The 14,595-nt window shown below is 39.4% G+C and overlaps 1 long non-coding RNA gene across 1 annotated transcript; it reads right to left on the reverse strand.

The window, feature by feature from the left end:
• Nucleotides 1-10,198: 10,198 nt before the first annotated feature.
• LOC120727613 lies at nt 10,199-11,009 on the reverse strand. The gene is made up of 2 exons (XR_005694560.1): nt 10,436-11,009; nt 10,199-10,361 (listed from the first exon to the last, which is right to left on the reverse strand). It is a non-coding gene; the product is annotated as an uncharacterized LOC120727613 (long non-coding RNA).
• Between the last annotated feature and the right edge of the window lie 3,586 nt (nt 11,010-14,595).

Genomic DNA, 14,595 nt, shown 5'->3' on the forward strand with positions numbered 1-14,595 from the left:
GAGACACAACTGCTTCCACCTGTGGTGGAATTTCTCTCATGCATGTGAGTGTAAACACTGAAAAGCAAATATAGCACAATATTTTAAGTTGCAGTAAGAGTGGAAGTAAGGATTGCGGAGAGACTGCAGGGGTGAGTAATTAGTGGCAGCACTTGGGCATTCCTCTCTGTCGGTTGCCTCCCCTGGTGGCCAGTCTCCACCATTAACTATTTTATTGAGCTGCTATTTTAACTATGCCAGCATCGTGGCAGGGAACCTTGGTTTGTTTTGGGTTTGGGTTTTTTTTTTTAAGTAATGTTGGTTAATAAAGTGTCTTTATTAAAGGTTTAGTATTGAAAGTCCTGCTCCTTAATTTCCTGTTTTCTTTTCCTCCCCTTCTCTCATTCCAAATATAAAGTGTTGAGTTATTCAAAATGAGAAAGAAATGTAAACAGAATGAACAATGGTGACATGGACCTAAAGCTGTTAGTCCAGTGTGTGTAACTTTCCCAGCTCTGAATACCCCTGAAGATGTAAACACAGTAAGCGCACCAAAATGAGCTTTGCATCAGCGGTCAAGTGTTCAGCGCGCAGAGTTCGCAATATAGCAGTCACAGTTGTAACGCAGTTTCTTTTTAGTTACTGAGACTGTAAGAAAGTCATGTCTTTGGTCAGGTGCATGATGGTGGTCATAACTGTGTTTACATGTTTAGATCATATGTGTCATCATTGATCATTTTTAATCCTGGTTTACTTGTAAATCATGTTTGAGTGTCAGTTCAAAAGCAGCCCATACACTCCTGCTGTATGAGCTGTATTAGAAAAAAGAGCTCTGATCATAAATGTTCTTCTGCCCATCGTACAGCTCAGCAGTTACACACAGATTTCAGGTTTGTACAATGTGCTCCATTGTACAAATTGGAGAAAAAAAATTAAGAAGAACTTTTGCCAAAGTAATTCGGGATCTCGCAAAGGTTTTGCAAAATCTTGCAAAAGTTCTTCTTAATTAGTTTTTTCTCCAGTGTCTTTTGCGGGGCTCCGTAACAATCTATTTCCCAGAACTTCAAAAAAAACTATTCAAACTCTTCGCCTCAAAAAACTGAGTAAAGCTTACTTAAGATAATATGTTACGACAACTTATTAATTTCAAGTATATAGTACTAAGAATAACATTTTAAGTTCTAAATTATAAATCAATTTGTGTGAATTTCACATTGTTTTATCAAAATTTCTAGTACAACACTTATATTAACATAACACTGAATGCAATATGATTCAAAAAGAATAGTTAACAACACTTCTTGTAATGGCGTCAAAATCAGCCCAACTTTTACTTCCAAATGCAAAAAAGTAAATCAGCCAACATACTGGACACTGTTCTTCTGAACAACAAATAATTATACTGCCAACACTGTTTCACTGTGAGGTTAATAACAAAGTCTCAGATTTCATGATTCTGAAACTAAGTTTAGACTTTCTACAATTTTGTTTTACAAGTTACATTTTATTTTCATTATGTATTGTTCAGTCATAAGTGCAGTCTCTAGATCAAACAATACATTTGTTTTGCATTCAAACACAGAAGCTTGGTATGTTGTAATATTTTAAGGATGGCTTGGTTCCAGTCCAGACATTACTTCCTGAATGACTGTCATGGATTTAGGTGATCCAAATGTAAGTGCAGAAGAAAGTCTTTAACTTCTCTTCCCTTAAGTACAGTGGCAGTGGATTTGGGCTGGAGATTCAATGACCTTGAACCTGCAGGCGGCCATCTTCACTGACCACACCATCTGTCATAGAGAACTCATCTCTCCTGGTGTCCTGCAAGCAAACAATCATATTCTTTAGAACCCCATCTTATTTGTTTTCTTAATTTTTTTTTTTATCTGCATTTACTATAGAACAGACCCCAATTTAGACAATCTCAGGCTCCCTTCCCACCGGAGAGGTAACATTCAATGTCCTACTTGTCGGTCTGGATATCCCTGACACCACCCGACACACAATAATGTCATGAAAGCATATTTTTTTAAAAAGGGCTGTGCAAACACAGCCAATAACTTTTCATCCTGATAATCTGCAGAATAATTTGGGCACAAAACAAATTTCACTGTTCAAAAAAAAAAGAGGCGGGGGGATAGCTCAGTAGGTAGAGTGATGGCCCCATGATCGCAGGGCAGGGGTTTGAATCCAATGAATGGCTACCCTGAGGTACTGCTGCAACACGTTCTCACTCCCAAAGCATAACATTTAACGCTGGGTGACAAATCATCAACATGTCACGTTTTCGGGCACCCAACACGTTCCTAAATGACAACTTCGGAAAAATGAGGAACCATGAGAACCGTACCGTCCCTACACACTGCTCCCCGGGCACCCAATGGCTGCCCACTGCCTCACTGAGTCACTGAGTAAACAGGTTTAAAAAGTGGAGACCTGAGAGAAACCAACTAAACCATGATCCAACCCTTTCACCTTCACCAGCACAAACACATGCTTTTTGACAGCGTTGACTTTTTTTGAGCGGCAGGTTTTTGCAGATACACGGTCTTTTCTGGATAAACATAAGTTTTGTGTGGATTTGCAGTGTAGTGGTTAGTGCACCTGACTGAACAGCAGAAGATCTCTTATTGGCAGCTCACACATTTGTTTACTCAGCAGGAATTTGTGTTTTTCAAAACCTGAACTGAATGTGATTGAAGCAAGAGTTTACAGTTTACTTGTGTTGAGTTTTCTCGACTTTCCTGTTTTACAGTGTGATGTTAAGATTTGAGACAGAAAAACCAGATTAATAATATTGTATTGTGCATTGTTTTTTATGTAAATTCTTTGTTTTATTTTTTATTACTTTTTTGAACATTAAAATTATTTTTTCAATAATTTTGGATGACTGGTCAAACGGCTTTTGTTGCTGAAAACTCTTCAAAAACAAATGAACATAATTAAAGTCCCATATTTTAAACACTTAGCCGTCAACAGATTTTGAGTGAAATTACACAAAAAGGCCACATGAGGTCTTTGTTTATTCATGGTGAATTTATAGAGGCTTTTCAAAATGTGTACAAAAGACACATAAAATAATGGTAAATGGCCTGCATTTGTATAGCGCTTTTCTAGTCCATTTTCTAGTCCCTAAAGAGCTTTACACTACATTCAGTCATTCACACACTGGTGATGGCAGCTACATTGTAGCCACAGCTGCCCTGGGGCGCACCGACAGAGGCGAGGCTGCCGGACACAGGCGCCACCGGGCCCTCCGACCACCACCGCAAACATGGGGTTAGTATCTTGCCCAAGGATATTTGGCATGCAACCAGGAGGCAGCCTGGGATCGAACCACCGACCTTCTGATTAGTGGCTGACCTGCTCTGCCACCTGAGCTACAGCCAGCCCAATACGTATATCGATATTTACATTTATAAAGTTTTCAGTTCTCAGTCCAGTAATATTTATCATGTAAGACCATGCCAGTGTTTCTTGTCAGGTATTGTTGTATAGTGTTTTAGTCATTTTATATTTTATTTGGCAGCGACATCAAAAACTGGTGTTTTTGTGTGTTGAGTGAGGATTACTCACTCATTCAAGTGACTTCTTCTTTTACTATAGTAAAAACGCTACGTCCAGATGCACAGTTAATTAAAGTTCATTACAAAAAAAAAAAAAATAGTCACAATGGGGCTATTGTGCCATCTAGTGAGTCTATCATGGAAGTGGTTCACATGAGGCAACGACTATACTACCAATTAACTCGGAGCTGGACAGACTTTGAATTCAGAACGAAAACTTTAATAAAAAGATTTTAACCGAGCACTGAAGTGTCGAATAGAATATCCAAAGAAATAAATGTTTCATTTATTTATTCCATCAGTTAAACATACATTTCCCCTTCATTCCCAGACAGGATTTACAACAAATTCTACTAATATCCCAGCCGCACATGAGACCTATCAAACCAAAGGTCCAAGCAAATAGCACTACAATGCTCACTAAAAACAATCAATATACGTACTATATTGATTGATTTCCCTGATCTGATCTAGAACTTGATTGATTCAACCATTAAAACCCTTGAAAGTCGAAAAACACGCATTAAAAATGAGCACCTACAATACTGAATAATCAAAATCAAACAGCCAAAGTCTCTGAGTTAATCGTCTGTGGAACTTCCCACAGAAGAGCGCTGACCTCACGTCACTCACCCACTAACCTTTCAAAGCTCCTCTGCTGACACGACGGAAGGCAGCAAACTGCCAGGTGACACTTTCTACAAGATAATTCACACAAAAACCCCGCTTCACGAATCATTTAGTAGTAAAAACAGAGCAGTTCTGTGTACAAGGTAAGTATTATTTTTTTCTTTTTAAAGATAAAGACTTACCTTCAGAGACAGATGAGGGGTTATTAGTTCTTCTTTTAAAAACTATTTTCAAGGTGTTGTTTAGCAGAGCAAAGTATTTTAAACGCAGCTTCTCCAAGTGTCCCAGTTTGAATTTTGGATGTTTGCATTTTTATATTTTGCTCACAGAAAGAAAATCATTTCATAAAAATAATAATGATATTAATAATTTTGTTCTCATGTGCACTCGTTAAGCTGCTCGTTTTGATCAACCTGAAATTAGCCAACAGTTTAGTTTCACATGAACAACCTGCAATTTAGCAGCAAGTACACAAAAACATCTTAGAACACATGAATTATAAAAGCTTTTAAACTCTATTTTCTTTATTGACAGAGAGGTTTTTTTTAACCACTTTAAGCGCACTTGCTAATATAAATAAATATCTCTTTGTGTCTCTCTGTCTATATAGATATATATACTGTGACTCAGTGTCGGAGGTGTTTCCCCGGAACATTCACATTTCCGTTCAGTTTGAAGTTTTAGCGGTAAGTGTGGAGCCACGATGTCGCATCTTGGAGTCTCATTTTATGTGATTGCTATCTTTATTCTTGGAGTCTCTGACAAAGGTGGGAACAAAGTCTGTGTTAATACAACTCTATACAATCTCTCTCTCTCTCTCTGTATATATATATATATGTGTGTGTGTGTGTGTGTGTGTGTGTGTGTGTGTGTGTGTGTGTGTGTGTGTGTGTGTGTGTGTGTGTGTGTGTGTGTGTGTGTGTGTTCGATAGTTTACTACTCAGTTTTACTAACTTTGTAATCATTTGAAGTATTTGACTTTCCCATGTTCAGCACGTAGGCGTCAAAGTGACAGATATTACTCAAGTTATGATAAATGAGAACTTGAGTTTGTGTAAACTGTGTAATGCAGTAACTAACAATGAGGCGTGAGGTTATCTGATTTTTACAAATTTACAAATTGGGAAAAATTGGCAAATTAGCGGATGAAAAACAATCCTGACAGGAGAACAGTAATGATGCAGTAATGGAGCCGCTTTCACGCACGTGTTTCTCCCCAGAAACAGCACGATGACTCAGCGCAACGAGAGGCAGCTGAAGGAAAATCAGTGTGTTTAATATCAGAGAGGCTCGTGTTAAAAAAAAGCTGCGTGTGGATAAATGTTCGTGCGTGTCCTTGCACAGCTCAAGTTTCATCCAGAGGACTGCTTCATTGCAAACTCTTCCACCACGAACATCAAGTCTTTTTAACAGCTCACGTGTACAATGTGAAGAAGAACACAGAGCATTATTTACAGTCAAACCCTGAACCATTAGAATAAATATGAGCTTACATAATAACTGTGCACACTGTTGTCCTTTACTAAAGTCGATATTCTGTACTGAGAGTGAGCAGACAAGTTTGCAGGGTTTCAGGATTTGAGTCACATTTCTGCACAGAGGCACATAATGAAAAATGTCTCACACTAAATGACTTTTGCTAAGTACTTTTTCTGCTCACTGCCTGCAAACCACAGCAAAAGGGACAGTTACAGTATCTTCATTAACACAGGGACTGTTGGGGCTCTGATCATAAATGTTCTTCTGTCCACTGTATAACTCAGCTGTTACACAGAGATTTAGAGGTTCATATAGTGGAGCAGTTTGTAATACCTCAGATTTCTCTGGATACTCCCTGAGTCTCAGGACCTCACAGTCCCCTGACTGGTTCAATCTTATATCAAAAACAGAATAATTGCCCTTCGGCCTCCTCTCATTTAGCCGAATTGCCGCGCTGTTTACAGAAAAACACTTATACTCTGTTATTTGCTTTTAAATATTCATATTTAATGTTTTGTCAGGTCTGCTCATTTCTTTACTCTTAATTTGCAATGCTCTTTTTGAAATGTCGGTCAATAATAAAATCCTCCTTGTAGTGTTAGAAAATCCCCTGCAGCAGTTACTGTATACGTTTGGGGCAGTTCTATTCAGGAAGGAAACTCAAAAATAAAAAAAAATAAAAAGACTGTAAAACATGTTATGAACAGTGACAAAAATAACAAAAAAGTTTATGCAGTGAAACTGCAACTTTGTGTGTTACAGTTCACCTGAACAAAAACTGAATGTGCCTCACATCTCAAACTGTATCTCCTACAGCTCTAACAGCAGTGATCCAAACACAGCAGACTGTGCTGGCAGCAGTGGGACAAGATGCTGAATTCAGCTGTCAGCTCTTGGACACTAAAGACGTCCTTCAGGTCACATGGCAGAAAATCTCACATGATGTGGAGATAAACGTTGCCACCTACAGCAAGTACTATGGTCAGAGAGTGAATGATGGCTTTACAGATAAAGTTGAGTTTGTATACACTGAACTACAGAACTGCTCCATAGTCATCAGGAATGTGACGGAGCAGGATGAAGGCTGCTATCACTGTCTGTTTAACACTTATCCTGACGGCTCCTTCACTGGTAGAACCTGCCTCCAAGTCTATGGTAAGAACTTACATGTTCTTTAACAAACAACAAGTGCTTGTAACAAACATACTGGACATAAATGTGTGAGCAGCTGGTGTGTTTGTAAGAACATGTTGATGATATTTCCTGATCCTTCACAGAGCTGCATGAACCTGCTGTTGATGTCAGAGAGTCAAACTCTACTGAAGAGTGGGTTGTTTCCTGTTCAGCCACTGGTCGACCTGCTCCCACTGTAACACTCAGTGTCTCACAACAAGACCTCAGCTTCTCACAGTACAACACTGTCAGTGTGTCCAACACCAACGCTACATTCACTGTCACCACTACAGCTGTGCTCTCAGGTTCACGTAAACACAGCACACAGGTGGGATGTGCAGCACGAGTGCTCTCTGCTCCTCACAGAGAGGTGATGGTGACGATTCCTCATGATGATGATGGTGATGGTGAGAAATTGTTTCAACATCACCGATTCATAAATTAATGATTACTCTGTGATTCTAATGTTTGTGTTTCTTTTTCCAGGTTTGGATAAGAAGTCAGGATCTAATCAGAGAAATTTAGGTGTGTTAACATTTGTGTTTTTAAAGCCAGTTTTTATGTTCAATGTTTTTCATCATTTGATAGTTGTTCACATTATTGTATCCTTCTATCTCCTGTTTTTCTCAAAGGAATCAGGATTTCAGTCATTCTGTCGTCTGTGGTGTTGGTGCTCTGTGTCGCTGCACTCATCTTTGTGGCTTATATGAAAAAGAAATCTCATAGCAGGAAATCCTCTTAAACACTTTCTCCTTTTGATTCCTCTCTTAAATGTTTGTGCAGCTTCATAAATCTTTCAGTCTGTCGCACACACAGTTCAAGATGAACGAAACACCTGAAACCTTAAGCCAGACACACTCAGGTTTATTGGTTATTTATCATCCTGTCATTTTGTGCTTGGAAATTTTTGTCATTCTTTTTCACTCTGTTATGTTGTCACATTTCAAATCTTCCAACTTGCTTCTAGAGCTCCCTTTTTTCCCCCCTCCAATCTGATGTGTACTACACCTCAGTAGACTCTGCTGCATTTGTCTTTGTTCTGTCTAAGCTAATCTGCTCAGAATGCTTTGATTTTGCACTATTAACAGACAACTGCTGCAGTGTTTTTTATTATTTTTTCTGGGACTGAAACACCTCCACTGAAACACGATGATAATCACCTCAGATAATGGACTCCTAGGAGACACCAACCACGATGATCCAGGACTTTCATCTTTATGAGAGCCAGCTAGACTCAATTCTGAGTCTATCTCCACCTGTCCTCATTTTTTCCAGGTCCTGGAGTCCCTGAAATATGGAGAGCATAGTTACTGAATTGCTTCCAGCAGCCCTGCCAGCCTCCCTGGCACAGCCCCTCCTTTGCAGCGGAGCCACAGACCACACTCTGCCACAGTCCTGTTTGTCTCTCAAGAGTTTCTGGTAAAGGATTTGTGAAGACCTGTCCACATGGTTTAGTTGCTGCATTGCAACCTCAAACAAACTATGTATTTTAGGTGACATAAGTGAATTAGAAATGGAAGCAACTACATTGCACATAGTTCTTACTGCATTATCCATCGCTAAGAAAACTGTCCTCATGAACTGAAAGTTCAAAAATAATTTACGTGTTACTCAATATAAAATGTACTTCTACATCACGTCTGGAAAGAATCTCGGCCTCTTCTAAAAACCTGGGTGACCTGGATTCTCTCTGGGCCTCACTGATCAGTTCCTTTAGTTATTGGTGGTGGTCGCTGTGGTCTGTCTTCTTGAATACCTTCCGGGCCTTAACTCTGGGTGAGCCTGGGGTCCCACCCTTGGCTCACTCTGGGGTGGCCGGCCTCTGGCAGGGTCGGCTGGTTGTTGCCTCTGGTCTTCTAAGGCCTTAGCCCTTTGACCGCGAGGGCATCTTGTTACAGATGCAGCAGTTGATGACCCGTTGTGCTCATCCTTATTATTTCTATTTATTTCGGTCCTTTCTCTTTTCTTCTCCCCCGCCTCTCAGCTACGGCACATTTACACGATAATAATAATAACAATAATAATGAAAAACATAAAAAGAAAAGAACAATAAAAACAAAACTGAATGAATAAATAACAAGAGGAGCCTATAGAGTTTACAGATCTTCTCTTGGCAAAGTAAATGTGTTTGGCACAACAGAGCATTCAGTTCATGATTCTGCTTGCAAAGGCTGCCAGACAGGACAGTCAAAATAAGAAACAAAGATAGCTAGCTAGATATATTAATTAATATAATGGTACATTGCAATTTTACTCTTAGTGCTTTCTGCTATTTATTTGTTTATCTATTTATCGATTTACCTAAACACCAGAACCCAAAGTTGCATTATATAAATATTGGCTTATTCTGCTTATTCCTCCTAACTTACGTCGTAACTGGAAACTGCTTTTATCCTTACACCATAACCTTACATGCCATTCAGCTTTGTCCCCTTTACTTTATGCTTTATATACATTACAGCAAATCAGACATGAAGCCTCAACTAAGTGAAGTAAGTAGAGGCTAATTTAATGTCTGTGTGTTATTTAGTGTGTTAGTAATTCTGGGCTCACAGCCTGTTTAGTTCAGCATCAGTATCTCACAGCTGAAACAAACGTTTTAGGATCTTCATGATCAACCTGCAAAATATTTAAAAATCTGTGAAACTATTACAGCTGAACACTGAGAAAGAAAACCTTCCACTTGAAATACAGAAATCTGGAAACGAGGCCACGGGACGTAACAGTGTGTGTATTTGTGTGTGTATGTGACAGCTCAGGACTCATCCAGAGGAGGGCTGCTTTGTTAGAAACTCCTGCACCATTAACATGAAGTCTTTGTAACTTTGTAACACCTGACTGTCCAATGTGCAGAAGAGCACAAAACATTATTCACAGTCAGGTCTTTTTTACTTCCTGCATGACCTGTAACATTGCAGACATTTATTAAAGTCAATATTCTGTACCAAAGGTTTCAGACATGAATCTAACTCACTTCTAATATGAGTGACACTAATTGCAGCATCGTGACAGATGTGCTGTACTGTAGTGCAGGTCTGAGAGAAGGAAAAACTACATGAAATTGATTTGTAGTGTTGCAGAGGTTTGTGTGTGTTTGACTCCAGTTTTTGTTCATCATGGACCGATTACAAAATGTGTATACATATCTGAAAGAAGTCACTGTAAAAACTCAGTTGATTTTCTGTGTGTGTCTTTTATTGTGGCTCTCCTCCTTGACCCCTTGGCTTCATCTTCAGTTCTGCTCCGTTTCATAAAAACTGCAGAATTACTGAGGAGCAGAAAATGCAGAGTCAAAGCTTTGAGCACAGTGTGTCACGGTCTGGCTGGCAGACCGTGGCGATGAGGAAAGTAGGACCCAAAACGCAGGACTCTGCGATGCCACAGTGCACTTTATTTACAGTGAATAGACAGGTCAGTCCAACAATTAACTCAGATGTAATTTGTCAATGGTGCTCATCACTTGCTCCCAGTGCGTCCCGTGCCGTAGCCCCCTTAGTGTGTGTGCTCCCCAACTCGCTTCTTCGCTCGACTTTCCTGGAGGAAGAAGGAAAAACCACAATTAGCCACACACGCTAGTCGACTCCCCAGACCACACGTCGCGCACAGACCGGTCAGGAGTAATAATCCCACGTCGACTGTCGCCGCGAGTCCAGGTTAAATACCTCTTCCTAGCCGGGAGGGATGATTACCACCAGCTGGTCAGGTAATCAGCTGCAACAGCGAAGAGGGACTCCCGATGACGACAGTCGCCCGGACACGCCTCTCCCACGACGCGCGCTTCCGTCAACAGCCCCGAGGACGGGGGGAGAGAGAGAGAAGCAGACACATGCACTCTACATACAAACGTGGACAGAACAGTAGACGACACAGACCCCAAATAGTCATAATAATAATAATAATAATAATAATAATAATAATAATAATAATAATAATAATAATAATAATAGACACTGCTCACGGCCCCCTGAGTCCTCCAGAGCCGGTCCGTGACACAGTGCCAAAACTTTCTTTCCTCTAACGCTTTCTCGGTCCCAAAAAAGTTGATTCTGTTGATCTGGATGTTTCAGTGGGAGAAATGTTTTGTTACTCAGCCAAGTGAATTCTTCCGTCTCAGCTGACTCCAGGTTTCCCCAAACTTATAAACATTACATTTCCATAATGACTGAAACCAGCACCACTCATGCTGTGAGGTCAGTTTCTTGGTTATTGATGAATGCAAATTGTCACTATCAGAGAGAAGTGACTGTTTAGAAACTCTTTTAGAGTAATTGATTCATAAATTAATGATTACTCTGTGATTCTAACGTTTGTTTTTCTTTTTCCAGGTTTGGATAAGAAATCAGGATCTAATCACAGAAATTTAGGTCTTTTAACATCTGTGTTATTAAAGCCAGTTTTTATGTTCAGTGTTTTGTCATTTAATAGCTGTTCAGATTATTATATCCTTCTTTCCACTGTTTGTCTCGAAGGAATCAGGATTTCAGTCATTTATTTAGTCGGTCTTTGTTACTGCACTCAGCTTTTTGGGGGGAAAATGCACTTTTAATTTTAAAACTTTGTATATTTGTATGTTTGTATATTTCTTTATTATTAGGAAAAACTGTTGTTCATAAAAGGTAACATTTTGTCCTGTTTGTCAAATATTTTGACATCAAGTGATTTTAAGTGAGAATTGTGAAAATGAACAAACAAGCTGCTCGTGTTGCTGAAATGAAATCTAATGCAACAGTTTATTCACTGCACTGCTGTTTGACCTCTTTGCAAAGGTAAATCAAACTCACAAAGACAACCTAGTTGTGTGAACCTTGATTTATTTAAAACATTTCCACAGGAAATGTTTTTGAAAACACATTAATAGATCCCCACTTTTGGATGTCACCACATATAAGGTAATTTATTGGGGATCTTTTCACATTATATGTTTATTATTGGACAGAAAAACAAAACAAAAAAAAGAAGTTGAGAGCATCAAGCTAAGGCTTCGTTCATTAGGAATTGCATTCATCATAGGGATGGTATTGGTTTCCTCCAGACATGATGCTTGGCACTCAGGCCAAAGAGTTCCATGTTTGTTTCATCAGACCAGAAAAGTTTGTCTCTCATGTTCTGAGAGTCCTTGCCTTTTGGTAAAGTCCAGGTGTGTTTCCATGTGCTTCTTGGGACCTTCAATATTGCACATATTTTTCTGCACACTTTCCTACAATCCCGTCTCAGAGATATACAACCAATTCCTTGGACTTCATGGCTTGGTTTGTGCTCTGTCACCTATGTGACCTGATAGAGACCGGTGTGCGCCTTTTAAAATCCTGTCCAATTCAACTGAATTCATCACACATATAGAAACATCTGCCAGATGATCATTGGCAGCAGGATACACCTGAGCTCAACTTCCAGTGTCATGGTAACATCTGTGAATAGTTATGTGTGTGTTATAGTTTTGGTTTTCTTTTTAATAAATTTGCAAGAATTACAAGCAAACATTTTCACTTTGTCACTCTGGCGTATTGTGTGCAGAGTTTCAAGGTGAGAATGAACTGAATGAGACAGTAACATGACAAAATGTAAAACAAATCACTATGGTTACGTTCAGAACAGACTGCTGCAGAGACGTGCCTCCTTATTTATGGTGACCGGGCTTAGGAGACAGAAGTATCTGTAGATGGTTATTCTACTTATTAACATTTCATAAATGCTCCAGTGTGATACAATAAAGCGAGTAAACTGAACATTCTTCCATCAACCATATTTTTCTAGTCTGCCTCGACACTCTGAATATGTGTTAAAGTCAGGTACCAACGTAGCTAGAAGGAACTACAAGAAGGTAACGTCTTGCTGTAGTTCCAGGCTGCACATGTTTATATTATTGTTATTATTATTATTGCCTTTCATGCTGTTGCAGCTATTGTATGTGATAACCCACTGACTCCTATACAGTGAGACTTTTTTGTTTCCTCTCTGCCAACTGATGTAAGAGTTTGCTGTTGAACCATAGGCTGAGCAGTCACAATTGTTCAGTTAACATTTTATTTTATACAAAGTGCCAAAACCTACGGTGGCCCCTAGAGACAAAGCACGTACAAACTCCAAAACACTTGCAAACTCCAAAACACGTACAAACTCCAAAACACAACGGAAGTGCTCCAGGACGCTAGGGGCAGTGTTGAGCTCGATTTGCAAAATAAACGGCAAGTTTGTCTGTATGGGACGGTCTAGTCTCCGTCGCGCTTCCCAGGTTGCCTAGCAACCATGATACTAACCGCTGGAAACGTGTCATACAACTTGGTTTGACAGAAATGAGGGAGAACATATTTTGTTCATTTGTTTGTTTGTTTCTACAAGAGGTTTGTGTGATTTGATAAGTATCTGAGGCTGAGACCACAGGACTGTAAAACATGATTGTTGGGCTTCATTTCTGTACTGAACAGTTATTTCAAGATTAGTTAGTAAATAAGAATTAGATGATGTTGTTCATGAGACTAAAGTCATATCACTTTGGTAATGTAAATATAATATGGCCAATATTATAGTTATTATATTAATCATTATTAGCTATTACAGCAGTGAACATGAACTCTGTGTCAAATACTGAGCTTCAGTACAGATTCAAGTTGCAGTTATTTATATGTCTTATCACCTTAAATCTTCACTCAAAGACAAGTATCTTTGACAGTGCATATATAGGTGTATCATATATAAGAGACAAATGTTGTTCCTTCAGTATGTTAGCATTACTAAATTTGGCTCATCAACTTACCTCAGAATATATAAAGCATATAAACAATTACAGCAATATGATGCAACAAACACAGCAGTGCTACTGATCCAAAATACTCAAAGCTTCTTAGAACTGAAACAAACATTTATTTTTAGCTCCATTCTGCTGCTGATACAGACTTTAGGTTTCTGAACATTAAACTTGTTGCTGCCTTTCATAGTGTGTAACTTGAAGGCCCTGAGTACTTTCTCCCACACTGAAAACACTGGAATGATAAAATTATTTGAACATTACCTAATAAGACTGATTCAGGACAGACAATTAGTTATTTTAAACTTTTCTAGCAGTCCTTCACAAACAGGGAACAGTCTGTCTATTCTCTCCATCTGTCAGCTGCTGCTGGCTCTTCCTCCTCCTCTTCCTCACACACTGCTGAGTTTGTCCTGGTGGATCATCAGGGGTGCAAAGCCTCACAGATGATGTGCAGCAGTGGGTCCCTCAGTCTGTCCTCACTCTGGACACTTGCAGTTGTCACACATGGAAATCAAATGTGTGATAAGCTGCAGGATTCAAACACACAAGTGTGACTTATAAACACATGTTCATACTTTTATTCCACAATCAGAGAGAAAGAAACAGAGAGAGTGTGCAGGACAGACAGACGGGTGACAGTCTCAGGTGTACACACTGCTACAAAACAGGAGGATTTAGTGTTTGTGTTATTACGAGTGCTAAACAAGAAGAGTTCCCAGATGGTACAGTGGACACATGTGTGACTCCTGTGATTAAAGCATCTTTCTTTCAGCTTAACGAGTGAACCGTCAGCTCGTTCAAACACACGTTAAAGTCCGTTTGGCTCGACACCACCGAACAGAGGCAGCAATATAACACAGCTAACATTAACAGTGCAGTGAATCCTGCTCGTGCCGTGATATTCAGGACTGCAAACCGAGCAGCATCACTGACTTTCAGCTTGTTGTGTTTGTGGATATATGACTGACTTTAATTATCCACAAAATCATCACAATCTCTGTAAGATTAAGGTCGACTATT

The sequence above is a fragment of the Simochromis diagramma genome, unplaced genomic scaffold (genome assembly GCF_900408965.1).
Source record: "Simochromis diagramma unplaced genomic scaffold, fSimDia1.1 OVJJ01000356.1, whole genome shotgun sequence".
NCBI lineage: Eukaryota > Metazoa > Chordata > Actinopteri > Cichliformes > Cichlidae > Simochromis > Simochromis diagramma.